This window comes from Corvus kubaryi, unplaced genomic scaffold (genome assembly GCF_017639235.1).
Source record: "Corvus kubaryi isolate FWS band 111438036 unplaced genomic scaffold, C.kubaryi_AGA036_p1.0 138, whole genome shotgun sequence".
Taxonomy (NCBI): domain Eukaryota; kingdom Metazoa; phylum Chordata; class Aves; order Passeriformes; family Corvidae; genus Corvus; species Corvus kubaryi.
This window is the reverse complement of record NW_024580672.1, coordinates 3,667,334-3,695,125: the sequence shown is the minus strand read 5'-3', so window position 1 is coordinate 3,695,125 and position 27,792 is coordinate 3,667,334. Positions and strand designations below refer to the sequence as shown.

Here is a 27,792-nt window from a genome sequence, read left to right as displayed (position 1 = left end):
GGCAGTATTTCTCAATCGCTGAAACCAGTCCCCAAGTATATAAAAGGAAAAGCAGGAGGCAAAGAATATGCTAAGAAACCTTGGTTTGTTTTAAGAGTTGACAGTCCACCAGGCAAGAGAGTTCTAATTTCCATTACTGTAACTGACAGAGAACTTGGCTTTAAATTTCACACAAATACATTTCTTCGTAATGAGAAAGTTAAAACATGTCCCCGTAGGAAGTCCTCAATACCACAGCTCAGACAGCAACTGAAATTCTTGTGCAGACTGCATAACAGCAGAATCACAGAATATTCTGACTTGGAAGAGACTCACAAGGATGGTCGAGTCCAGCTCGTAAGTGAATGGCCCATACAGGGATCAAACCCACAGCCTTGGTGTTATTAGCACCATGCTCTGACCAACTGAGCTGATCTTGGGGATATGTAGAGACCACATACAGAAATTAAATGGAACAACATAAATTGCTTTCTTGTAGTTCTGTTTGAAAACAAAGATTCTGGGTTTTTTGCTTTGCAAAGGGAAATCCCCAGACTGGTACACTTTCCAAATTCTTTAAATCATCTCCTCAAATTAATTCCAGGACTGCCTTCCACTCTACAGGAATCACCCAGCAAATGCCAAGCATAGGCAAGTCCTTTCTCATGTAAGTCAGGGTCTTGGGCAGCAGCTCATGTGATGACTCCTCACTGTCCACCTCCACCACACCAGAGCCCAGCAGGCAGCCGGCACCTACCCAGACAAGAGGCTGCTGAGGGGAGCAGTGAACCTGAACACATTTTACTATTTACCCTATCACCACAGCCAAACAGCAGCTTAGGGCTGCTCCCCATCCGTTCAGATGCAGCCAAACTGACTTTGTGAATGGGATTTTAAGATGCATTTTATTTCATTAAGGAAAAATTCTCTGCTGCCTTCCTCCACATTAAAGAATGTCCTGTCCATGCCATCCCATCATGTGCAGGCTGGCCACACATAACACAAATGGTAACCCACAGTCTGGGAGCTCCCTTAACCTTCACCCACCTAGATGCAAACAGAAACAAACCAGTGCAACAAGACCTCTATATCCAGTATTAGTTTGCTCCCATTCATCTGCAGCTACAGCTTTGAAGCAGAACGTAGCAAGACACCATTCTTGAAAATTCATTCCTGAAACTTACTCACCTTTCTTCTTCCCTTATACCTTTTCATACTGTTTGCCCAACTGTTCCTTTTTTAAACAATTTTTTCCTAAAGAAAGGTAGCATATAAGATTGGTATGCAATAAGGTAGATTTGAATCAGCAGGAAGCATTAGGGAGGCAATATTAAAGAGCTAAGAAAGGCTGCCAACTTGCCCTAATACCTCAGAAGCAAACATAAATTAAATGGGTAAAAGAGATTTCCAAATTATTCAATCTATTCTCATTAGAAAACTGACTCTTTGATGTTAGATTATTTCCTGAATCTTTCTACCAGTCTTCTGTATTACATATTTGTTTTTTTGTATTTGTTCTTCCAACCTTTCCGTTGGGCAGACTATTCCATACTTTAATATATTTTATAATCTCATTCCCTTGTTTCTAGTTATGCCCCTTACTCATTTAATTAGTTTCTATCTTCCAAGTACATGCCTTTCAAATATTTGTAGACTCTTATCACATCTCAGCTACACTTCTGCTTATCATATAGCCCAAGCAGGCATGTGTGCCTGTGGGTCCCTTGGTCTGTACTCCTTTGTCATTTGTCCCTCCACTTTCTTCAGTTCATTTATACCTGTCTAGAAACAAGAAGTTTGGGCCTGTACAACTGGCTAGTTAACTCTCACACAGTTGTTCAAGAAGGAACTTCTCTTTAATTTTTATAACCCAAAACCACATTAATTTACCTCTTGCTACCATGACACATCTGTAAACTGATTTATCTGCTTCGCAGCTACTCACTCCAAAGGTTTCTGGTGCTTGAAAACACTAGTGTTTTTCCAGTTTCACTCCTACCCTGGAGCACTCACAAACACATTTCCAGTTAAATTTTTTTGACTGAATTCTCCCCAGTGCCTCCCCACAAATGGGAAGTACTTTATTTTGATATTCTCTGATTAGTTCTACTATGTCTAGGTCCTCTGTTAGTGTCTTCATCTACCTCTAATTCACTTCTAACATTCGGCATCTTACAAGTTCAGAAAGACCCTGTGTGTAAATCCATACATTTTTTGGTAAGATACAACAATACAAGAACTCCACATGGCCAAATACACTTTTTTTCAGCACTACTCTATTTACATTTCTGTGACTTCCTGTTGAGAATTTCCTACTCTCAGCCTAAATTATCTAATGCAAAAGTAAAAGACCAAAACACACAATCTGATGTCTCTTAAGTCAGTTATGATACACAGTTAAGCCAGTGGTGCAGTCAGAAGGCAGCAGCTGTCTCCCTTCCCTTCCCCTCCCCACACATGAACCAGCTGCACATTGCCTTTGTCATGCTGCCACTGCCCTGCAATGAGCCAGGTTATTTTTCAATTTTAGATTCAGTGCATTGTGCATCTGCACAAATACTTGTAATGGCAATCTGCACAGATTATGCAGGGACAGAAGAGTGGGACTGTGTGAGAACTTACACTGCTGAAAAACATCCATGGGATCCTGTTGAATTCCCACTTGTAAGCATCACCTTAGCATCAGAAAGCAAGCCTGAAATCCTGTAACTGGGAAGTCTGCAAAAACCCAAAGACTTCTCAGGAACAGACAGAAGGAGAATCCTTAAGAGCATGTGAACAGTGAAGATTTCTGCATAGTTGAGGGGACAAGATGAATTGAACACAAGGTAGATCTGTTAAGGAGCTGAATTCTTTCAAGGATTAGAAAAAAACTTGATGGAGTAAAGGAATACAAGAACACATTGTTTACTGGAACTTTTTCAAAAGATTTGGTCGAGTCCTTCACAAAGGGCTACTCAAGTCACTGTGCAGGCAAGAAGAACAAAGTACTGTCACAAGCAAGAAACCAGCAAAAAGAAATGAAACAAGAATCACTGATCAGTTTTGAGTGTGGAAGAAGGGTATTTGGGGAGCTCTCAAAGATTAGCATCTATTTTCTTTCAGGTTGTTATTAAATTATTGCAAAAGAAAGCAAAAACTGAAATAACATTTCATCTGGACACAACTTGAGTGAGGTAGGTCGAACACACAGAATAATGTATATTATTTTAGGAAATTCTAAGAGAGAGAACTCCTGGGCAGTCCGGGGCCACAGCAACAAAGCAAATGAGAAAAATAAAAAACTGAAAGAAAGGGAGGTCTTTAATTATGATCTATAAATTTCCTGTAGTTATCCTGTAAAAATTTGTTGTCTGTCAGTGAAAACGGTCATTTGATCAGCACTGTAAAAAAAGTAAATAAGATGTTTAGGAAAAAAATGTAACATTTTATATATATATATATATATATATATATATATAAGCATTCTCTAACATATACTTTCTAAACCTGTATCTTCACCTTTAATGTGTTTAAGTCCAGCTTGACTTAAAGCAATATTCAGCAGAAAGAAAAATTCTCACGAAAATTCAATTTAAATTATCAGGGCAAAGAATACGACTAGAATTGAAGGGAGACTATATAGAAACTATTTCGGTACCCTTGAAATCACAGACAACAGGCTTGGAAGAAAATTCTCTCAGGTGTGATCAGTGATACCTTAAGCATTTCCAACACATTTGCCTGTTACCTCTGCTAGTATCCTCCAGGACAGAGTATCCAGAAGGTTTCCAGGCAGTCCAGTCTACTGCTTAACTGTTAACTGCTTCTGCTGTTGCAAAGCTTTTCCTGAATTCTAATTATACAATTTAAGCCCTTTACTTCTGGGCTGTATGAACATAGAAGAGATTTTTTTTTTCTCTTTGCAGCACACTGAAAAATTTTTAAATTATTTTAACTTCTCCAGCCTGAATAAACCTGATTGTTGCATTCTATCCTTGTAGGTCATGTTTTCTTTGCTACTACTTTCTCCTGAGTTACTTCTACTTGGTCCTCATCTTTCCTCAAATATGGTGTGCAAAAACATCTGCAGCAGTCCACTGTTCCACAAAACAGGAGAGAGAAAGGCTACAAGAGTCCTACATAATCTGAGTTCAGACGGGAGCAATCCAGGTCGGCTTCTTCCAATGATCAATTTTCCATAATACAAAAAGTGAATATTCCATCACTTTCTCCAAAACAACTGATTAGGTACTAAGAACAGAACACTGTATGACACGTATCACTTCTCTGACTGGATACAGCATTCTCTTCTCCTTTTCTATTTTTCATCAGTGCATTCTATGCCTCAAAGTAAGCCAAAAAGGAGACCGGTTGTTATAATAAAATGATAATGATATCAAAGAAACAAAATCATGAAATGACAGACAGCAACCTTTCTTTAATGTATTTGTGCATGGACATACGACATGTGAAAGCCATCACACAGTAATTATGACAATACTTAAATATGTCACCTACTGTTAAAAACAGGAATCTGTATTTTGTGACCAAATCATTGAGAAAAATCTCGTATCATTTGTTTCAACTATATACTCACTTCTGTTTACATTACAGCACACACCAAAAGGCTTCAACCAAGGTTAGGATTGTTGCATATTATGTATCTACCTAAACACACAGCTGCTCTTTTTACAAGGGCACATAGTAATAGGACTTGGGGGAATGGCTTTAAACTGAAAGAGGGCAGGTTTTGTTTAGATATTAGCAGGAAATTCTTTACCATGAGGGTGGTGAGGCACAGCAACACGTCATGCAGAGAAGCTGCAGATGCCCTATCCTGGAAGCATTCAAGCCAGGTTGGATCGGCTTTGAGCAACCTGGGCTAGCAGAAAGGTGTCCCTGGTCACGGCAGGAGGGCTAGTAACTAGATAATTTTTAAGGTCTCTTCCAACCAAAACCACTCTAGGATTCTAACTGTATCTGTATATGTAATCAGATTTCTGTATGGCTAACGGAAGACAGATGCTGTACCACATACTTTTCAAAAGAAATGGATATAGCACACAAGTAGAACAGAGTATTAATCCTAATTTTACACGAACAGAACTGAGACAGCAATGAAGTGAACTGCCACATGAAAAGCAGAGCAAGCAGCCTTGGTCAAATTTTCTAATCACAGTTATAGCTCATTAATTAACAAAACAATCCTGTATTCCTTTCCCTTATCACCAAATAACACACATGTATGATGCCTGTGCCTAACGCTCATTCACAGTAATACTGGTGGTTGAACAACATGCAACAATTCTCCAAAAGAAACCAGGAAATGTCATCTTTACATTCCTGGATTTAGGAAGCCGCTATCACTATTTTCATTCTTCCCTGCTCATAAGTTCATGCCAGTTCATACCAAAGGCCTACACAAGCAGGGTTTAAGTGAACAGCTTATTTCACAACTGAAGCAAACTAGGAACTCTGTCACTGCAGTCCACCTCCAGCAGCTGTTGTTAAATCAGGAGAAGTAAAAAATTACTTTAGTTACTTCACTCTTGAAACTACAGCATGATGGAGTGCTACACTGGAACAGCTGGAAAGAGAAAAATCACACCTTAAGTTAGAGTGAAGACCTTAAGAAATAAAGGAGTAACTGAAAAAAAAGCAAACTAGTCACATTTTCATCTACACTTGAAAAAAAGCATGCAAAAAAAGCCGAGTGGTATCAGAAGCGAGTATATGTTTTTATGAAGAAAATCGGAAACGTTGCAAGAAACAATGGAAAGTGAACAGATAAACCAGAAGCTAGGTTAGAAAGGGACATCTCCCCAGAGCCCTAACAAATCCATCACAAGGCCCTAGGGAGATGTTAAAAAACAAGGGGCTTCTGTAGTGTTTTTAACACTCCTTTATGTGACAGTGCATATATTTACCAAGAAGAGTAATGCAGTACCCAGAAACTAAAAATACAACTGCATACTGAAAGAAGTTCAGAAGACACAAGAGCATTTGATCAAAGACATGCAAAGGTAACAGACCACAGAAGGATACAAATGATGTAAGAAAAACTGATAAGGGTCTATTTCAAAGAACAGTGAAGAAATCAGAGAAGAAGAGCTGGTAGAAAATATGACACAGGTTACACTTGCAGCTTAGTGAAAAGCCTAATGCAGCATTACAGCAAAGCACAATCTGCAACAAGCGAGCAAAAGAGTCAAGTACCAGCATGCATGGTGGGCACACGGGAAAAACATCTAACTGGGTAGTTTTATGACCTATTTTGTTCACTTTGTATTAATGCTATCTTTCTAATCACTTTATGTTTGTATCTAGGCAACAGGACCAACCATGCATATAAGAGATCAGGATACTATTAATATATCTTTACCCTGGGACAGATGACAAATTTATATAGAGGCAGTGAAGAATTCCAGGCCTTGTTTCCCCACCAATTGGAAAAAAACCCCCACAAATCCAAAAACCATCCTACTCACCCACCAGATTACATGCTCTGCTGCAATACAGCAGCAAACTACTCCCATCATGCAAATTATCATGCAATAAGCACCAGTTCCACTTCTATTACGGGATATAATTACTTGGCAAGGATGGAAAAGTATCAGTAAAAGTTAGCGGGAAATGGGTAATTGAGACAATTCATAAACTGCTCAACCTGCCCTCCAGCACATCTGCAGAATCCTGAGAAAAGGGGAAGGCCCATAGGCCAGATGAACTTTGTTGCTGCAATGAACCTGATCTGCTGTCCAGTCTTCTCATCTTTAAGTGAACTACTGCAGTTCTTGTCCTCATCCTGTATCTCTTACAGAGCTTTCAAACTTGCAACATCAGAATGATTTACAGAAGACTCCTGCCAGTAAAGACAGGTAATGCATGTGAACAGTTAAAGGCAATGGGATTTTCTGGCTCATGGCAGAAAGAGCAGCACACCAACCTCTGCTAAATACAGTATCCATCCCCTCTATCCAAAAGAGATGACTATATGCTATTAATATCACAAGATGAAACTCAGCTGTATAAATAAAACCCCTCATTTCAGCTAAGTCTTCATCATCTCTCTGGCATCCAGCACCATCTCTTCACAACAAAACTCTCAGGAGGACCTGCAGTGCAGGGGTTTTTTTGCTCAAGTACACTGGACAGGAATGCAAGTCTTGTTTTATTATCTCCTCTTGGCAACTTAACATTTATGAACAATTAGGTTGGAATTAAGGAAAAAAAACACATCAAAAAACAGAGTTCTGTAGGAAGTACTCAAGTATGTATTTGCAAGTCAGCATGGTTTAAAATGGAAATATACTGTCTGGAAGTCAAGGGGACGCTGGCATGCTCTTTCAAGAGACTCTCTGACATGCTGGATGACCTCAAGTACATCACTTATCTTTCCCACATTAAAAAATATCTCCTTAAATGACCTTGCTAGGTAGCTCACTTTGAGAATTAAAAAATAAATACACTGTAAATCCTCCTATTATTATTATTACTGCTGTTACTATGGGGGCTGGAACTGTCACCAGCAAACAGGCAGGACATAATTTAATTTTCTTCAAATATTTATTATGCAATAACATGGCCATCTGTTTAACATTCACTATAGTTAGTTTCTGTCTTTAAAAACAGAAGGAAAGAAAATATCAGCTTTTGACTTCCACATACTCTTTTCAGCCACATATGCACTAATACATGGCCAATATCCTTTCAATTATAGCATCCAAGAAATTGCAGGAAAGAGAAAGAATTTCAGCTTGGATGAAAACAATTCCAACCACAAATTTATTCTCCAAGATACAAAAAAGAGAATCCCTAGTTTTAGCAGCATATATTTTGACTTCAGCATTGAGAAGGAAAAACAGGATATGAAGGAAAATGGTGGGACAAGAAGACATAGATGGCAATAAAGCACTGTGCACAACAACCATATGCTAAAAGAGGACAGATATAAAAATATCACATATCTATACAAAACAGTAACTTTTCAATAGCATTAGTTTCTCTCCAGTGGATTATAATAAAAAACGCCATTCTTAAGTAACAGCTGTTACACAAAGGTGCCTTTGGCATCTAAATGTATGGCATATAAATGTTTGGACTCTTTTATGAAAAGGCTTCTCTTTTCCCCATTTGCACTGTGTACTTCCAGCAGCCTGTATGCAAAAATCTTTTAACATGTCAAACAACTGGGACTTTGAAATAATACAAGTCAAGGAGGTAGCAAAGAATCAAAACTAATCAACACGCACTGAGTGAACTTGTAAATGAGGAAAACTAAAAACCAGAAAACATCAGTTAAAATACACTCATCCCATTTTATTCTTTCCCATTCCCTCCTCCACTATTCCAAGCCTGAGACCATGAACCCCTCCCCAATGCACCTCAGGTCCTGGCAGCAGCATCCCTTACCATGCCAGTCCTGGTCCACCACTGCAATTCCAACACACAGAGCTCAGCCCTAACTGGGATGACTCCCTAATTTTCAAAGGCTATTTATGAACTGTGATACCACATCAGGTCAGTCATGCCTGTCTGAGAGGCCAGTATCTGACACCACAACAAAAAAGGGAACAGAGCTCAGGCCAAGAAACGCCAGCATATAGGTGAAAAAGCATAAGCCAGACACACAAATGCAAAAAGATGCCCGAAATTATAATGCCTGTATTGTTTAAACCATTTCTTTTCAGATCTTCTATTGCTGACAAGTCTTCCTGTTTTTATACAGCCAAAAGATAACATGCTATAACAGCAGTACACTGCTATCATTAATTTACTGGCACTTGATGATTGAATGGGCAGCAAACAATAACTCCCTAAAACAGTATCAGTAATTTGGCCTTCAGATACAGATGTGACCTTCTGTTCATAAACTGCAGTTTCCAAATACATGAAGCAAGTGAATTTTTTAAGAACTGTGACTAACAGAACCAATAAGGATCTGAATGTTACCTTTTTGCCCAAAAAAACCCCAAAGAGAAGCCTAATCATCTAGGAGAGGTAGCAACTGTTTTGTAAATACTTTTGTGTTTGTGACCAGCACAGAAACTGCTCACTTACAAGCCACACTCCTGTGGAGCAAGGGTTGAGCACTGGCACAGGCCTGTAACCTCTCCTCAGTTTCTCAACAAGGACAAAGGTTTAGGCAAACCCCACAGCACACAGACTTCTGTCCAAAACGAGCTAACACTGGACTTCATTTAAATTAAACATGATTTGAGAACAAGTTGAAGATGTGCCATTGCGTGATCCATCCAAGTAACAACTAGGTCTACTCTCTGTTACAGCTCTTGAGCATACCACAAAAAAATAGGAGGACAAAAAACCCCCCTGAACTACATTTTTCCTCAGTCCTATCAAAACTCCAATTTTCAGTGTTTATCTGCAATGCAGACCACATTTCTACCAAATATTTTATCACTAGTGTAATAATCTGAATTTAACACCTTGTTTTTAATGGGATATTTGTAAATGCTTTGTGATCTGACAAGAATCATAGTTATTTACAACACTTCAAAATTATACAAGACATGAGAAACTCATTCTGAATTTGGCCTAGAACTCATTCACATCAGTTCCTACCATTTCTACTGTCCAGTTCCAGGTATTTCAAAGACTAGCAGAAGAAAGTCCTAAAGACAAACTTGCAAAATAGGAGTAAGGAAAAACAGTCCTTCTTACTATTCTTTACACTTATGGACACCCTTGAGCTCAAAGAAGCTGTCCAGAAGACCTTAAAAAGTTTGGTTTCATTTGCAGGATTTGTCTATATAACTGACCCATAAATATCAGCTTATTTTTGACCCTATACATTTTTACCCTCAATGATGTACTGTAGCAATATGTTCCACACACTAATTCATGTACTGAGTGAAATATATTTCCTTTGGCCAGAACTGCATTTGTTACTCTCATTGTATCATTGACAGTTTCCCTTTCTGATGACAGCAAGGTATCTCTAACTAAACCACTACTTCAAACAAAAAATTGTCAATATCCCTTTCACAAGATCTTTTTTATAGAGGAACAATTTCACAAATAGCAATGACTCTGCAATCACAGTAATTTGTAAAGATGCTGCAATCAGTATGAAAGATACTGACAACGCATGCACTGCACATTCTCTGCCTGAGATTATGTTTCTTAACAGCAGGATTACCTTTTATGTGCCCCTGCACTAAGGCTTGAAGGGCAGAGCTCAGAGCACCTTCCTCACAGCTCAACACCCAGGCCTAGAAACAAGAGGACCAGCAATACCATTACCACGAGGAATGATGATAATACAAAGTTTTCTGAGCATGTCAGCACAACTGTGGTATACCAGAAAGATTCACACCTCCCTTGATGGTTGAACAGCTGTATGAATCAGCCATTCACTGGAGTACTGTTCATTTGAACTTGCCTTTATATGTGATTCCTACCTGCAGAACGTGAAGTTTGAAGCAGCTGGTGTCCTCACGATGCTGTTTTACAGAAATCTGAGGTAGCACGTATAAAAACCAGCCAAACAATACATAAAGATTACTGAGATTACTCAACTAATTGACAGAAAGAAAGAAATACAATGAACAACCTACTTGAGATTACAATACAGTAATTTGGTCTCTTCATCCACCACAAACTGTTCGAGCAGCTGAGTAAAGCACTTCCTTATACTTTTCACTGTCATGAACTGGATCTTCTGTCCTGATCTGGCCAGAACTACTTAGAGCAGCAAAAGCTAAACCCCATCAGTGTGCTGGCTGGCTTCCTCTCCATCATCGAAAACCTGGATACGAACTGTGTGACCCTCTCCCCCGTTAAAGAGCCTCACACAGCCATTAATTCATCTCCTGCAATTAATGGTGCCCCTGAAATGGATTAAATATCTTGCTATCCATCTTCAGATGTACTCTTACCTGATTTCAGCTTTTCTTGTATTGACAATTGGAAAACATGGATGGATATCTAAGTACGGCTAAAGAGACCTACTATCTCCCTGATGTTAGCCATCAGGGTTCTACTTGGGTAAAATAATCTCTCCATTTATTGGAAGAACAACTCCAGATGATTCAACAGTTTTTAAAATATTAAAGGATGTCTCTGATAGGCCTAATGATGAGATCACCACTAATTCTGAATTGACAAAAAGCTCATGCAATGGTTTCGAGTAATTTGATGCTGGCAATAACCAAGTGGAGATGACATTGTGCTTTTCAGATGTACAAGAAAAGGTCTTCTGGCACTTTAGAGAGAGGTTATGACAAGGAGCTTTCAGTATGGATGAGCCATTCAAAGTGTTCATACAACAAAATGTCAGTGAAACAGCATTTTTCAAGACTTTTGGCATGTTTACCTAATGCCAAGAAGTTAAATATGATAGGTACTCACTGATCTCCTCCTTGTCAACACAGACTGTAAGTGAAGATGGTCCCACTTGCCTGACTCTATTCCCTCTCTGATGCAGCAGACACAGACACTACATCTGCTGCTACCCCTTTCACTGCACACATCCTTCCAGTGAATCTGTGACACAATTCAGAGACACCTACTTGGGGAACCAGCATTTTATCAAGTCTTGTGAAGAAAAACAAACGACGAGACGAGATCTACCCACGAACACTGAAAGGACAAAGACCTGTTGTGGAGATAAGCTACTGCTCTCCTGTTTCTCTCTTTCCATGATGGGAAACTCAGTTTAACTATTTTCAGAGTAATCTGTGCTCTACTGAATTCACCTGTGTTCACCTTTCCCTGAAATAGTACCAACAAATAAATAAAAGTACTTCCTTGCTAATAAAGAAGTCAAGGAGCAGGGTTATAGTAGATACCACAGGCACCTTCCACCGATGTATGTTATGCAGATGAAATAAAAGGCAAGAGCACTTCAGAAAAGTCCTTAAGCAAATGTCATTTTTCATTTGATCCCAAAAAATTACTTCTAGCACAGACAAACTACCTAGAGCTTCAAAACAGCTGAATTCAACATTGGGTGCAAAATGAAAAGGTCAATCACAAACCAAGATCTCCTTTCAAAAACATTTTAGAAAGGGCTTTTCTGCGTTTATTTTCTCTCTTTTGCCTAAGTTTCTCTTCCAATCCTCAACACCTTGCACAGTAAGTTTGTCCTTTAACATAGAAAAATGTAGGCAGTGACTTTTTCATTTTGAGTGCTGCTGAAGAAGTAGGAGAAGGTGACTGACTTGCTGTTTGTTTTTTTAAATCCATCAGCGAAGTCTGTGACTGTCTCCTGACCCAACTTTCTGCTCTGGGAGATCTAATGCCCACTCCACCACCAGCCCTCCCTCCAGCCCTAAGGGCAGGTGGCTCACAACCAGCCCTGCAGAGCCCTCAGAAATGAAGCCCACACCAGCCACAGGTCAGCAGGCAGTAACACCAGCATTTGCTGCATCCTATACTTCTTGTTCAACCTGTATGCTGACTACTCCAAATAAAGAATTTCAACAAAGTTACCGAAGAGGCACACACCACAAAATTTGCATGCACGTTGTCAGCAGCAGCGTTACAACAAGCTGGCCTTGTAACAGCGCAGAGGTGAAGCTTTTTTTTTTTAAACATAGTGATCAACTTACCGTTAACTTCTTTAGTCTATTCAATGTGAAGATGTGGATTTTAACTAGGTAATATGGAAAAATGGGTCTGCTTGAGTTATAGTACCTGGAACCACTGACCACACAGATATTCTTGTTCAGAACTGCTCAAGAATGAAGTACCAGACCACAGGACTGCTCAGCTGAATCATCAACTGCAAAACAAATACTAATGCAACAAAAGATACGCAAGTCTACAGAAAAGACAGCAACTCCACTAAGAGCCCCCAGATTTAAATATCTACACACATTAATTACAAAGGAAGCAATTCTCCTGGAAAATAATGTTGAATTCTTTATGTAGAAAACAATAGCAAAGTAATAGTCTTTTCCCTTCTAAAGAAAACTTTAAACAGTGTACCTAGTGAAATTACTCTTTGATAATATGCCACTGGGATGAAACGGGAGCCATACCTCTCTAACTATTGCTTCACTTTTGAGTCTAAAAAGATTTCCTCTCATTCACTCACAATAACTTGTTTTGTCTACAGACTTTGCTTATTAGTTATTATGTTAGAATATATTTCGGAACTGCACACTTCTTCACAGGCAACACAAATGCAAGGTGCTCAATGATTTGGGCTGCTAGGAAATGGAGACAAATTAGGAGAGGGATCCGACCATCACTTATCCTTCCATCTGTGGGATCTGCTCTCCCACAGTGGATTCTTGCCTGTCACCTTGCTCTGAGTTCCATGACCTAAAAAAACCATCTGTGCCACTGCATATTATTCTTGCGGGCTTTTTTTTCCCTATAGAATCAGGATAGAAAAAGAGGCTGGCTTGATAAGGTAAAAGAAAATACCCCATCTGGACAAGATGACTGCAAAAGGAAACTGCTGACTCATAGCTCTATATTAAGCGCTTCACAGAATCGCCCACCCTCAACTTCTCCGCTTCCTTTTCCCCTACAAGTGTTCACTTTATTTTTCTCCCCACGCTCTAGCAAAGCCTCACTACCATTTAGGCCAAAACACTGATGCTGTTGTCATAGAAGAGAAGACCAAACGACAAAATACAGGAAGTAATTCAAGGTACAACTTTTTTTTCCAACTCATTATTTCCCAAAGGCAGGGAAAAAAGTCTGAGCAAGCTCAGCTCCCAAGACAGAGTATTTTAAAGCTGCAAACTGCACATACCACTCTTAAACACTAACAAGAAGTAATACATAAACAATGCTTACTCACACTGTTGGTTTCCAAAAGGTTAATTAATACCAGGAGATAGAAAGTAATCCTCAATCTGTAGCATGCTTTCTTCCTTACAGTAATTACAATAAAGCACATATAGATGGTAGAATTAAAACAACTTCTGAAAAATTAAATTTTTCCACTGTATTTTTATGATTCGTGCATGTTAGAACTTGTTTTATATAAGAGGGACATATCAAAGTTGCTCAAACAAAACTCATTCTGATATATTCTATGTTATGAGTGTTTGTCCTCACAACCTTCTGAACGTAGCGGAGTACATCCATACACATGCCTCCATGTAGGTCTCTTCTCCAACTGTGTCTACAGTTCCAATGTTAAAGCAAAATCTTAAATGACAAACTCCACTACACAAGCATCCCACTGGTATCACACGGGCTGAGCAATCATCTGATAAGCCACAGGGGCATCTTGAGCTAACTGTAAGTTATAGTTATAGCTACTATAGGTGGTTTTTCTCAGGATGGAAGAACTATGGAACTGAAGCAGCATTGCCAAAAGGTTTTAGGTATTTTCTGACAGCCAGGTCTTCAGATTCAGAGACCTAGAATCCATCCAAGGCATAGGAAGATGCTACAAAGCTTTATATCTGCTTCTTGATACCTGTAGCTTAGCTATTTCATCTTCCTTTCTCCTCCAAAACCCGTCCTTCCCATCTAACCTTCTCATGTTCCTCATGCCACGCTTGCCCATCCTTGCTGGTCATCTGTCAATTCCCTGTCTAACGTTTCTCTTTTGGCAACACAAGCTGACAGATGCAGTACCCACCTGACGCAGTATTTTCCATTTCATTAGCACCCAAAAACCTAGTAGCACCTCAGCACACCCACCATTTCTATGAAACCCAGTTCATAGAAACCCATTTCTATGAACCCCAGTTCCTCAAATCAGACTGAGATTAGCTCCATTGGTTGGAGCATGGCGCTAAGAACAAGGTTGTGATCCCCCTACGGGCCATTCACTTAAGAGCTGGATGTGATGATGCTTGTGGGTCCCTTCCAACTATTTTGTGGTTCTGCAATCTTTTTTCAACAGCCTTAGTTCCCACAGCCTAGAAGCTTCAGCTTCCATCTCCTTTAACCATCAGTCTGTACGCTGGCCTGCTCCAGTTCACAACACTGGGATATCCCAGCACAGGAGTTCCCTCCTCTCCCCTCTATACAGAAACTGCAGAGTGCAGCCTACAGGACAGCTTCTCAGTTCTGGTACAGCTCCAGTGCTGACCATATCCAACAGGCATGGATCAGCAATCCAGGGGAGACATCAGGCTCAGACCCAGGCTCACACAGGCCCCGTGGTGCTGGCATCTTCAGCATTTCTAACCAGCCCTACAAAGTCTTTAGCGTACTAAAGACATAGCTATTCCCTTGACATTGTATCTCTCAGTTAATTCTCATGGGAGCACAAAAGAGCATTCTAGGTGTAATGCCAATATCAGTAACCACATATTACATATATTTTGTATATATACTTCTATTCTTTTTGATAGTCAAAACCACAGTAACAGATATTCATGTTCACTATAGTTTATGTTATCTATATTAAAAAATGACCCCAGCCTCCATCCCAAGATACTCTATGGCAAAGACAAACCTGATACACTGCTCAGTTAAGTTACCAATTCTTATCCACCTACTAAAAAAAAAAAAAAAAAAAAAAGAGACTACTTTTCCCTGGAAAGGGAATTAAGGAAGGGTGGTAAAGACTAAAGCTACAGTAAAGAAATGCTGCAAACATTGCATGTACTAGCCCCCCAAAGACTCCATGCTTCCACCATCTTTTGATAAAAATTTATGTGACAAAGTGCTGAAGCTGACTCGCTCTATTTACAAATATTTTAAATACTGTCACCTTTTGCTGAAAAGTAAGATGGAAGTTTCCCAAGGCAAAGGTAATGTGTGTTATAAACTTTGAAAGCATACAGTGTAGTTTAATAAATGTTTATCATTATTTACTTGCTGGAAAGAAAAAATAAAATGAAGCAAAGTACAAAAGCCAAAGAGAATCCAATTTTCTCTTTGCAATTTGCATACCTGTGTTGGGAGAGTCTTTTGATAAAGCCAGTGGCCAACCAGCACAAATTATTTAATTGTGATTAGCAACGTGACATGGTGTGATAACAGCTCAGGGCTGGGAAATAGCACTTGGTGAAAATCAATAGAAGCTGTTAAGAGCGAAATCTTCACAGATATACAGACATCACAGATCTCTCTATGCAATGAACTTTCCTGAGATACAGCTTCTCTTTAGAAGAAGTAAGCCCCACTGTGCAAAGCACAGCCCCTGTAAAGTCACAAAACAAACAGCTCTTCTACTCAGAAATAAAATGCTTTAGAAAATGTAGCTTTTTACTAGAACTGACTTTTGGGTCTCCTTCTGAAAGCTGGCATCTTTCTCCAAAGCAACACAGCGGAACATCCGATATCTGTAAACTACTTTAGATTTCATAGCAACAGAATAAAACATTACTTGACTATTTAAACAGTGCAATCAGGAAGCACTCGTACAGAAATTGCCACGTCAGATATCACAACTGTGTGGCAATTGGTTTGTAATCTCTGGCACGGGGCCTTCCAGTCCCAGAAACATCATTCAGAAGAACAGCAGCTGGCACACAAAGATCGGAAATGTCAATATTGATTAAAATTACATTCCAATGTTAAAATTTTAAAGCCTTTTGAAATTTTCAGACTGCTGGACCTTGGGGGGAAAAAAGCAAACCAGGCTTTCCAAAAAGGTTTCTGATCTCCTGGAAAATACAAATTGGTAATGCTGTAAAAGCCAACATTGCAGCAAGAATGAAGCCTGCCTATTGCAGGTGCTCTCAACCTCACCACACACAGCTCCCCCCTCTTCTTACAAACCATCTGAGTGCAAATGCTCAGGAAGAACAGGGCTTACCTCAAATTCTTAACAGCGTGACACACTTCACTGGAGTTAGAAGCAGAGGAATATGGCAGAGGTAATCTTATGACTGCCTGGCTCTTGGAAGGGCCAGGGGGCTGTGATGAATGTATTTATTGCTGTAATCTTGAGCCAAATGCCTAAGGGTGACTGCTATTTCAAATCCTCTAAAGCCTTTGAAAACAGATAATCCATTGTTTAAAGATTTTAACTAAAAAAGACCAAGGTTGCAAAGCCTCAGGCAGAAGGACCAATGAAACACTAGACAGGAGAACACTTTGCATTAGTTTGCTGCCCACATACTGCTGTGCTTTGCACACTGTACAAGAAACAGCAGCAACTGGACCTTTATATTAAGAAAGAGCTTTTACTGAAGAAGGAAAAGAAAGGGGATTCCTCTGTATTATAGCTACCTGCTCCCAGATACAGCAAAGGTTTTAAGCCCTAGCAGTGATTAGTCATGCCCAATATGAGCTACATTAAATGGGCACAGAATTTTTAAAGCACTTGGCACTGCCAATGAGACCCCTTTAATAAAGGGCCACAAGCTGAACACTGAATATGGTAGCACTCAAAAAAGTCAGTAGTCATGTATAGCCTCTGCAGCTAGTACATTTGAAGCATAACTATGCTGTGCTAGCAGTGTAATGGCAATGCTGAGCTCGTGCAAGAAGCTTGCCAAGCCAAAAAAACGCATTGTATGACTTGCTCCCCAGGAGAGAGACAGCATACCTGAGCAACTGTAACAGGGGAAAAAGTATTGCAACTCACTGCTCTCAAGTACTGCTTCCTAGAATTTGTAATTTCCAAACCCAACAAAAATTAACCAACATTTCTAAGAATTTTTCTGTGACACTTTCTCATTACTGTTTAAGATGATCTTGAGTGACAGTGATAGGACAAATAATCTTCTGCACCAGTACTACCAACACAAAGCTAGATGCAGATCAGTATTAGTCAAAACCCATTTCTACTTTTTTTTCTTGTACTCCACACTGATTTCTGCAGTCTCAGTGAAGCCAGCCTTACAAGCAGAAAAAAGGGATAAGAAGTCTCCTCATATTCACAGGATGGATTTCACTGCAGTAGCCAGCTTGTTCCCATAACTTTACATGAAAAAAGAACCCCACCCTAACATTTCTTCCTGCATCTCCTTCCTTTTCCTTCAAGACAGATGGAAGCAAGCTAGATAAGATTTTCTAAAGAAGTATTACCTAAGGATAATTAGGAAATTTAAATTTTAGGATTTGAGTATTATATCCTAATGTCTGTGCATACAAGGTCATTCCCATTTCATTTGACTGAAAGCTCCCTCTTGTTTTTCTGGCTATCATGAAAGTCCTGGCGTTTGTGCTCGCAAGCCTTGCAACCACCTCCCCAGCTCTGTCAGCAGTTTCATAGCTGCACTGGAAGACAACCGTGGTAAAAGGTCATGACTGCAAATGAGGATGAACTCCACACAGCCCCAGGAACAGTTACCATATCCCAACAGAGAGCTGGTATTAGAGACTGTAACACCAGTGTGAAAGAGTTGTGAAGACAGGACAAAACGAGCAGCTCTCTCAACACCCGTTTTCAAGTTTGGTGTTATCAGTCCCATCCTGGTAGATCATGCACGGGGTTTCTAAATCACTAAGCCACGAAGTGCAAACAATATCTGTATCCCCACTGAATGCTTTCTCCAGATAAAGCCTAATGACAGGGAAAACCAGAATCTTGCATTTGTGGTTTACACCCTAGAGCTGTATGAAGACATGTTTGGCTGTGTATTTATTCTTTCTTAAGTTGGCTCATTTTTAAAAGTACTCCGTATACTTTAAGACCAAAGCATTTACAGACATACCCTTCAAGAACAGCCCTGCTTCCAGTGCAGACACTGTGTCAATTCCCACTGCCTTGCCTCCCAGCACTGCCTGCAGCTGATCTTCACCCTTGCACAGGATGCATTTCAGGAAGATGTAATTGCAGGAAGGGGAAGGGGCCTGAGCACTCCCAACAGTTTCAGTCCTCAAAGATCTGTCCAGAATAGTATCATGGGACAGACTGTCTGTGCAACGGTGCTAGGAAAAATTGTTGAGGAAAACACAGAAATATTGCTTTTGTTTGGTTGATTTTTTCTTTGTTTGGGTTTGGTTTTTTTTTTTTTTTTTAAACAAGGTATGAAAAAAAACAAGCCCAAGAACCATTCCACAGAAACATAACTAGTTTTCTGACATGACATGTCATGTCATGTCTTTCTGGTAAATTGCACAGGACCATAAAGATAATGCAGCACTGCTCAGCAGAGAAGCTTGGAAGTCTTGGAGCAGACGCAAAAAAAATAAAGTGCAGAACCTGTGACCCCAGGGCTGGTCTGCACCTTGATCAAAATGACTACTTCACTCTTCCCCTGCACCCATTTTCCTCAGGAACTGCTACTGCTATTACTTCTTCAATCCTCCCCCTTAGAAGAAATCAGCAATATAAAAATTAATCCAGTGTCAATTAGAAGTGGGAAAGAACAGGCAGCCATGAAGGACTGCAGTCACTGGCTCTCCATCTGCTGAGCATGCAGCTTGGCTCTTATCATGCTGCTTGTTTCCAGCATTGTTTCAGAGTTTCTCATGACCACTGTTAGTTAAGGCTAACCTAGATTTAAAAACTTTGCAGGACTGATGCAGAGAGAAGTAGCATGAGACTCCTCTTCAGCTTACACCATGTGAAACTGTACTTAGATGACCATCTGGCATGTCTTTAGGTGGTCACTCCTCTCCTCCAAAGACAGCTGCCCTGGCATGCCATCAATTCATCCTATCCTCAAGACACTACCGTATGTGCCAATACAAGAGCAGTACAGTATTTGAGCCTGACTGGGTTTCTTACTGATAAGATTTTTCCCTTCTGGAGAACAGTAACATAGCAAGAAAGGAGGTTTGTTTTGTTCTGTTATTTTAATTTCCACATCAGTTTCCTGATCCTCCTTGCTGAGTTCTTGTGCCAATACTGAGAACAGCCACTATAGGATTGGACTGCTTTCCTCAGTGGTAGTATCAGTTTAAATGCAAACCAAGAGGAGTATGTTCAAAGAGCATCTTCACCCTGTTTTCATTCAGCAATAGGAAAATGCTAGGACTAACATAAAAATAATTATACCATAGCTCTACAACATGCAAGAGAGTTAACAACCTCAGAGGAACATTATGTTCAACACCAACTGCAATTACGACAATCCCGGAACACCAGTTTGCTCTTAACCTGCCCACATACACAACGCAAGACCAAAAAGAACTTTCGAGCTCTGCCTGCTACCACAGGCACTGAAGCATCACGTATGGTTAGTGAGGAATTTGTATTTATAAGTAATGCAATGAGGAAAGGCAAACATCAATATTTTGTTTGAGGCAAGGCAAGCTTTCCTGCAGAAAGCTTTGTGTTTGTATGTTTACGTGGACTTGGGCCATGGAAACACACCCTGTTCCACGCACAGTTACAGGATACTAAACTAAAGATGCGAACACATGATAACAGCACGTTTTCACAGTAGCCTTCACTCAGGAAAGTAGGCTTATTCATATCATGCTTTGATACAAGTGACCAGACTAGAAAAAGGAACATGAAGGAAGGATATAGATGGAAGCCTCCAGACAAAATTAAATCAGGAGACAGTGACAGATCTCTGTTTATAAGGAAGATGATTATGACTCAGCCATAAGTAAAGCACATGCATTTTGAGCTTCACTATCACTGAGTGAATCCAGAACATTTAATTAAAAACAAAAACAATGAAATTACAAGTAACAAATTAAATACATTGTTTGTAACCAAAATGGGGGGCAGGGGAAAGCTTGATGTTTCAGAGGTGTTCTGGACAATAGATCAGACATGGAGACTAGCAATTTATGCCAGGCTTCAATGCTGAAATGAATCTGCCTCTTCACAGCTGCTGGATTGGGCCAGGATCCCACTTTATTCCACTGAAAAAGCAGGTTTAACACTGCGATAGCTCACATCGTTCTCCTGAAAGTGGATTCACACAGCTGATGAAACAGGGAGCTGCAGCTGTCCTCACGCACAGACACCCTGCGTTGATCGATGCAATGTCTACACTAGTTTCTGTCTGCTCTTTTTAACACCTCTGCAGCCCTCAATAACTGGAAGGACAAGCAGTTTTCCAACAGTTAGGTGATGATGATTTCAGTTCTGTAGCTCCATTGCTGAGACAAAGGATGCCACTTCAAAGACATCTCAATACTTGAAACAGACCTACACAGGTGATTTCCAGAAAAGAAACACAAACAAGACACGGGTGATGACAGATTCAAGAGGATGACATTTTAAGGGGTCAGGCAAAACACCAAACTTTTCTCCACTGAAAATTTCTGCCTTTTATTAGATTGCACAAGAGTTCCCAGTCTTGCTGTGCTCCTTGTTCATCTTGGGCTGTTAAATATTAAGAGGTATTCAACTTGCTGTGAAATTACATTATTCATCTCAATCATGCAATGTGCCACTGTGTTGGGCCACTCCAAACCTGACCTCACCATTTGTTCAAAGTTAAGCTTTCAGCAGTGCAAAACCTAGACTGTGCAGAAGAGAAGCCTGTCTCTTTAAAGAAAAAAAATCATAGTCCAGTACCTGACATTTTGACATTCTCCTTGCCTACAGAGTCAACTACGATCTCTACAGCTAGGTTTTGGATGGAACAAAGACTCACCCATGACTTGGTCTGATTTCTCTGGGACAGGCATGGCTGTCCGGGACCACAGTAAGGTCCTGGTTACCACTTCCAATGGAACCCAGGCTGTTGAACAATTTAATCACAGAGGCAAGGGCAAAGACAATTGACAGTTGCAGAACAAGCCGTAACAGCCAGCACTTGCAAAAGCTTTCAGCCTGAAGTGTGAGTGGCACAGAATCCCTACCTGAGCACTAGCTTAAGAAGAAAAATGTACAGAAAAGATGTTCTAAATATGGGAAAGGTAGTTAACATCAGAAGAGACAAATTTACATAAGTAATAGTGAAGATATTAAAAGTGCTACACTGAAAAGCAGTCCAGGATTAGGAGCAAGTTAGTTGTTACTCTGGAAGGTGTTCAACTTACCTTCTGCTCAGATACTTATCCCTCTGACATTCTCTACATCTGGAGTGACATTCTCAGTTTTTAATATATTCAGTGGAAAAACAAAAAAGAACTTCCAGCAGGTGATTCACCTCAACAAATGTGGCCACCTCCTTTAGGATAGATTTAGAAAAGAGTAGTGTCCTAACATACCCTTAATATAAAGGGAACTTACAGTGCCCGGCTCAGATGTGGACACTTCAGCTGTATTTACACACTATACCTTCACATGTAATCAGATGAGTCCAACTCTCATCATCGAAAGAGAAGCCAGAACTGACTGTTTTAAAAGCCCTTTATGATACAAAATTTTCCATTCACTCTAAAGTACCGGTAAGGGCTAGAGAGCTAATGCAAAGTCATTCAGTAAGAGGTTCTTAAAACAAAAATAGACATTTGTAAATGTTCTGTGGTTCTTCTAACCTTTCTGAAGTAAATCTCAAGCTTCTCTGCTTTTCTAAATTGAGCTCTACTACTCACAATGTACCACAGCTAAGGCCTATCATTACACTTTGTCATTCCCAATGTTTCCTTTGAGGAATTAATACCAAAGTGATTGAAAATGTAAGAGTTAAGATCTGTTGAAGAGCTCTAAAAACCCACATGCAAGCTCTGATTTTACTTCAGAAGTATTGCCAAGCAAATTAGCATTAATTAGAGACAAGCTTAAAGACCAATAAAATATTAGGCTAATGGAATAATCTGGAACCGTAAAACTAAACACGATCAAAGGAAAACAAGTTGCTCTGTCACATATCTAATGGACCTGACACAGGAGCCTCCCAACACAAACCACTCAAAGGAGTGTAATATTCTTGGAGAGTTCCTAACACAGAACTGAAGGACGTAGGAGACTGAAGAAACAAAGAGAAGAGAAAAGGCAGGGTGCTGGGGTTGTATGCTTTCAAAGAGACTGACCAGATGGCAGACCAGAACTGCAAAAAGAGATTAAGAAGGGATAAAATTGTCATTTTGCTGTCCCTCTTTCCTCCTTCCCTCTTGCATCAGTTATGCCAACCCAGCTCCCAATCCAACAACTGAATACATAGAAAAAACATACGTCAATAAATAAAAGCAGCAGAGACCCCTGGCTCTGGAGAGGGCCACAACTTGTTGGTGTGCCATCTGAAACATGCAGCTTTATGACCTACTCTCTCCCCCATTGTAGAAACCCTCCCTGAGGAGGCAACCTGCTCTAGGCAAGCCTCCTCTTGTGAGTTACTGTACTGGGATGGGAAGGTAGGAGAGGAGGGGACAGACTCTGCTGTCTCTTCCTTTACAGACAATGTCCTAGACAATCTTTTCTACTAATGGAGATATTTCCAAAGGGAAAAAAAAAAAAAAAATCAGAATAATGCACTGCAGTGTTGAGAGAAAACAGATCAGGCACAGCACAACTGCAGCCCACCAAACTCTGGATCACACTCCCTCATTTCCATTCCACACTCAAAACACGTAACAAAATGCTGTAGATGTTAAGTGCAGCGTGAGACACCCAGAGTACAGGGACCAGCACTAGGACCTGCACAAGCCCTGTACACTGAGCAAAGGACAAAATGTATCTCTCCTTTTTCAACCTCCTTTGATTCTGGGGAAAACATATGAATGTTGGTATCTGATCGCTGTTACTTTTAATGCATAACTTCATAATTTGTATTTAATGAAAAATACTAAATTCACTTAATGGAAAGGAAGAGGGCACCATTATAGGCTAAGTTAAGGTGGTAATGTTTCAGCCTGAGAGGAGCTGCAAGCACTGTTGATACTCCATGTCTGCAACCCCAACAGGAAGAACAGCTGCGGTTAAACACAGCTACAAACACATTTGGAAGAGACAGGTATTTCCGAACACCTTCTTGGTGTTGCTAGTACATAAGCAAGTGCTGCATGAAGCTATCCTTTCTTATTTTGCTTGACAAATTTAAAAGCAGGCTGAGTCTGTAGAGAGAGCATGTGCCCATCCCTCTCCTTGTTTGAAGAGTTTGGGCAGCTTTAAAAAATAAGCAAACAGCAAATCCCACTTCTGTGAAAACAGATCTTGTGACGCTGGCCAGCGTAAGCCACAAATATTTTGAGAAGGTCCGAACTGCCCTTATAGTCTTATAAAAAAACCTCACATTCATTGCTAAATCAGCTTACTAAATATATTAGAGCAGGCAAGAACATGATGGAGGGTATCTTCCTGGTGCAGAAGATTAATTCATCACTCGTGTCTAGAGAGTCCTACTGCATTTTTAACAGAGTAACATATGGATCGAGTCTAGTGATCTATATAATTTCCTTTCAGGATATGGGTCTATATTGAAAAATAGTCCCCAAACAGCAACTGCCAGAGGACAAAGACCTTCAAATATCACTATTCAGGAAAAACAGGTAGGGCTCTCATCTGTACACTCCAGTAAATCTTTCAGTGGTGATTTAAGACACAGCTGTGCTCCACAGATCTCCTGGAGATTCCTGCTTCCGGAGCAGGATCAGCAAAGCAAAAGGTCTGTCTGTACCTTCACTGCTGCACCACACAGCCTGGCATCTCCAGTGGCTGAAGCAGAGGCACATAGTCCCTTCTGATTCTGCTGTAGTGGGAAAATTGTCAGTGTAAAGGTAGGGAGCCCAGCTCAAAAAAAAAAGAAAAATAAAACCCAGACTCTGAGACTTTCAGAGCTGATGTCAGAACACCCAGAGATCAGGCAGGAGCTGCACCAGCACACGGTGCCATTACAGGCCAGAGGTGAAGCGCCTCAGCGCAGGCATAATGAAATGCAGAGCTTCACCTCTTTGCATTATGTTCAATTAAGCAAAGCAACCGTGTTCAGCAAAGTCACGGGGAATTTTCTACAGACAGCTGATGTTGCTTTGGGCCTTCTAAAAATATGCTCCCAGGACTAGCCTTCCACCACTCCTGTGCTGCTCAAAACCTGTCATCAGACAACATCAGCAGCTTGGACGTATTTGCCTTGAAACGCACAGATTGGAAAGACAGCTAAAATGGAAAAAATCGAACTCAAAGACCCCTTCATCACCAAAGCAACAATAAGACTAGAGAATCAGAGACAGCAAACACAAGCATCCACCCCAATTATCTCCAGAATCCAGGACAGACCCAGCACTCATGCCCAGTGCCGCCACCACTGATTTGCCTGTGTGCTGCTGCAGCAGCATCACTGCCTTACACCCACAAACTCCACTGCAGCTGCCTGTTGAGCTGGAAATTTGATACACTGCAAAGGTTGCTGACAGCCAGAGGCTGCTCCCTTGTCTATAAAATATCCTGTAATAAATTACATTACAGATTGGGGAAAAGGATTCGGAAGAGTGAGAATTAAAACACAACCTTATGAGAGCTAAATGAGACCAATTAAAGGAGATTTGCTACAAGTGCTGAGGGATTTTGACCCGAGCTATAATCAGGGATAGATATGCATTCCTTTAAAAGAGGAAAATGAGCAAGAGATCATGTGTAAACAACTCTGCCAATTAAAATGAAACGGATTATCTTATCTGTGCAGCTCTGCTCAGAGAATCACCACATATTCCAGATATACCACAGAGAGCTTTGAGACAGTCATTCAACCCTCTGAAACAAGGCTCAGTGATGGGGAGATAGGCTGTGGTTCAGGACATATCGAAAGCTCAGCTGCATTTGGTTATTTCCCCTTCCCGCATTTTTTTAAAAGAATAAACATGGAATTATAAATGTAAATACAAAACTAGGCTCAAGCTATTTTTACCAGGCCCCTACATGAATTCTGATGCAGATCAGACCAAAGGTTAGGCATCACAACAGTAAAACATGCCTTATGCAAAATCCATGCAGCAGATCCCACCATCACTGCACTACTAGACACTGCTGGGAGACACACAGCTTGCCCAGGCACATGCTCATGTCCTGATAAACAATTGCACATACTATGCCATAACTCAAGACACTGACTCTCAATTTTTCTGTATCACAATCCCATTTTGCTGCCAGATTGGCCCCCACTCTCCATTCTGACACCCAGTCTGAGAACCCATACCCACAAGCTAAAGTCATTTCTGCAACTAGAGCAAAAATTTTGACATGGACAGATGTACCACTACTCCTGCTCTGTGTCCTTGCTCTCAGCTCATCCTGAGCTGCACCCTTTTTTAAAATTCCAGTTCTTCATAGTTCATATATACATGCAAAAAAGCAGTTTTACAAAGGCTGAAGAAATACTGAAACAGAAGAAGAAAAGACCCATTAAGGAAACCATGTTCAAGAAGCAACAAGGAAAACAGTACCATGTGCTTAGGGGAAAACAAAAACCAAAAGGGAAGAACAAACAAAAAGAGGAACTTGGGATAAGGAATAAAAATTTAAGAAGAAAGCAGCAACTGGACAAGATAATAACTGCAAGAGATACATACTCGTTCACAGCTGCTGACAGCAGAAAGTTTTTAGACCATTTTATGCTGGTTGCCAGATTTAAGCACAGAGGTTTTCTACTGGCTCAAAACTGGTCTAATGGAGTCAGGCTGGTTTTGGAACCAACAATCTCAACACACCACAATCACTTTTGTGCAGGCTGAAGAACAAACTAAAACGCCTTTCTATGTCCATTCTGTCAGCATATCAGTGATCTCAGTACCATGAAAACAGCTGCACTAAGCCCAATGCAGAAACGCTGCACAAACCGACCGTGGATGGAGCGCCTCAGGTGTCTTTGTGCAGCAGCTCTACAGGGCTCGGCTCTGGGATCACCGTGTGGGTGCAGAGCCACCTCACATGGGCAATGTCAGCACGTGTGGGCACCCAGGCCAATAAACTCTTGGGGCTGATACTAAGCTTCTAATTTTTTCTGGCTCTTCGGGTGCTTTTGTACATGTGTCCCTCCATACTGCCATCATTCAAAATTTCCCAGCCCAATTACCACAGATAATTGACTGCACATAACCTGAAAAATTCATCAGAAGTTTCTAGTTTACCTCTGCCACAAAGGACAAAGCTACACTTTCTAACGAGAAATGTACATACAATTAACAACACTGAATACTTCTTTGAAAAGACTGGTCACAAAGAATCCCAGTGTGGAGCAGCATTAACTTGTGGCTGAATTCAGATGTGTGACATTTGCTCACTTCTAATTCAGGCAACACAGTTTACTCACACTTGCATAAGCAAACAGGGATGTCTCGTGCTTTTATACAGCCCTTTAACTCTGCAAAAATGTTTTAACAACTAAAATATGATGGGAAATATTACCGGAACGATTCCTCACGTTCCATCAGCTTTCCCTACGTAATTTTTGTTGTGTCTTTATGGTACCACAACTGTACCCGCGGCTGGCCTGCTCTGAGCGCAGCCCCCAGACAGCAGCGTGTGCAGCACGGGCAGTGCAGCCGCAGCCTCACCATGGGGACAGAAGCATCCTCTGCCCCGGTGCACGCCGACTACTTCGGCGCCGGTCCCGCCGTACTCAGCAACCTCGCCGCCCGCAACACGACGCCGTGGGGTAAACAAAGCTGGAGTGAGGCCGGGAGGGCAGCTCCGGCCCAGGACCCCGCTCCCCGCCGGCGGCCGGAGCACAGGGTGCTCTGAGGGGCGGCAGCCGCGATGGGACGGACAGGAGTTGCCGCTCCGAGCCGCATGTCGGGGGCCCGGCGCCCGCCAAAAGCAGCCGAACAGTGCTGCAAAACCTTCGGCCCCGGGCATGGCCGGCAACGGAGCACCATGCTGGGGCACGGGCCCCCCAAAGTGGACTCCCGGCGGGGGCCCCGGCCGCACAGGTGGCTCCGGGGCGGAGGGTAGCGCCCTCCGCACCGCCTGCCCCGGCTCGGCCCCCCCGCCTCCTCCCACGCCCCGGCCGCCCCTCACAGACTGCCCCCCACAACTTCCCCCGGCCCCGCCGGCGCCGCTCGCTCTGCCCCGCCGCCCTCCGAGCCGGACCGGACTGGGCCGGGCCGCCACCACCGCGCTGCCCTCCTCCTCCACCTCACCTGCCGCAAGAAGGCCCCGCCGGGCGGGCACGGCACGGCTCCCGGAGGGAGAGCGGACGGGCGTCCCCC

The 27,792-nt window shown here is 41.3% G+C and overlaps 1 protein-coding gene across 2 annotated transcripts in view; it reads right to left on the bottom strand.

Moving 5' to 3' along the window:
• Positions 1-27,792, bottom strand: part of NDST2 (N-deacetylase and N-sulfotransferase 2) — a 134,980-nt gene extending 107,188 nt beyond the window's left edge. For both annotated transcript variants that reach the window (XM_042018670.1, XM_042018674.1), the window contains exon 1: positions 27,724-27,792. The gene's annotated coding sequence lies outside the window, so the exon portion shown is untranslated. The remainder of the gene's footprint in view (positions 1-27,723) is intronic.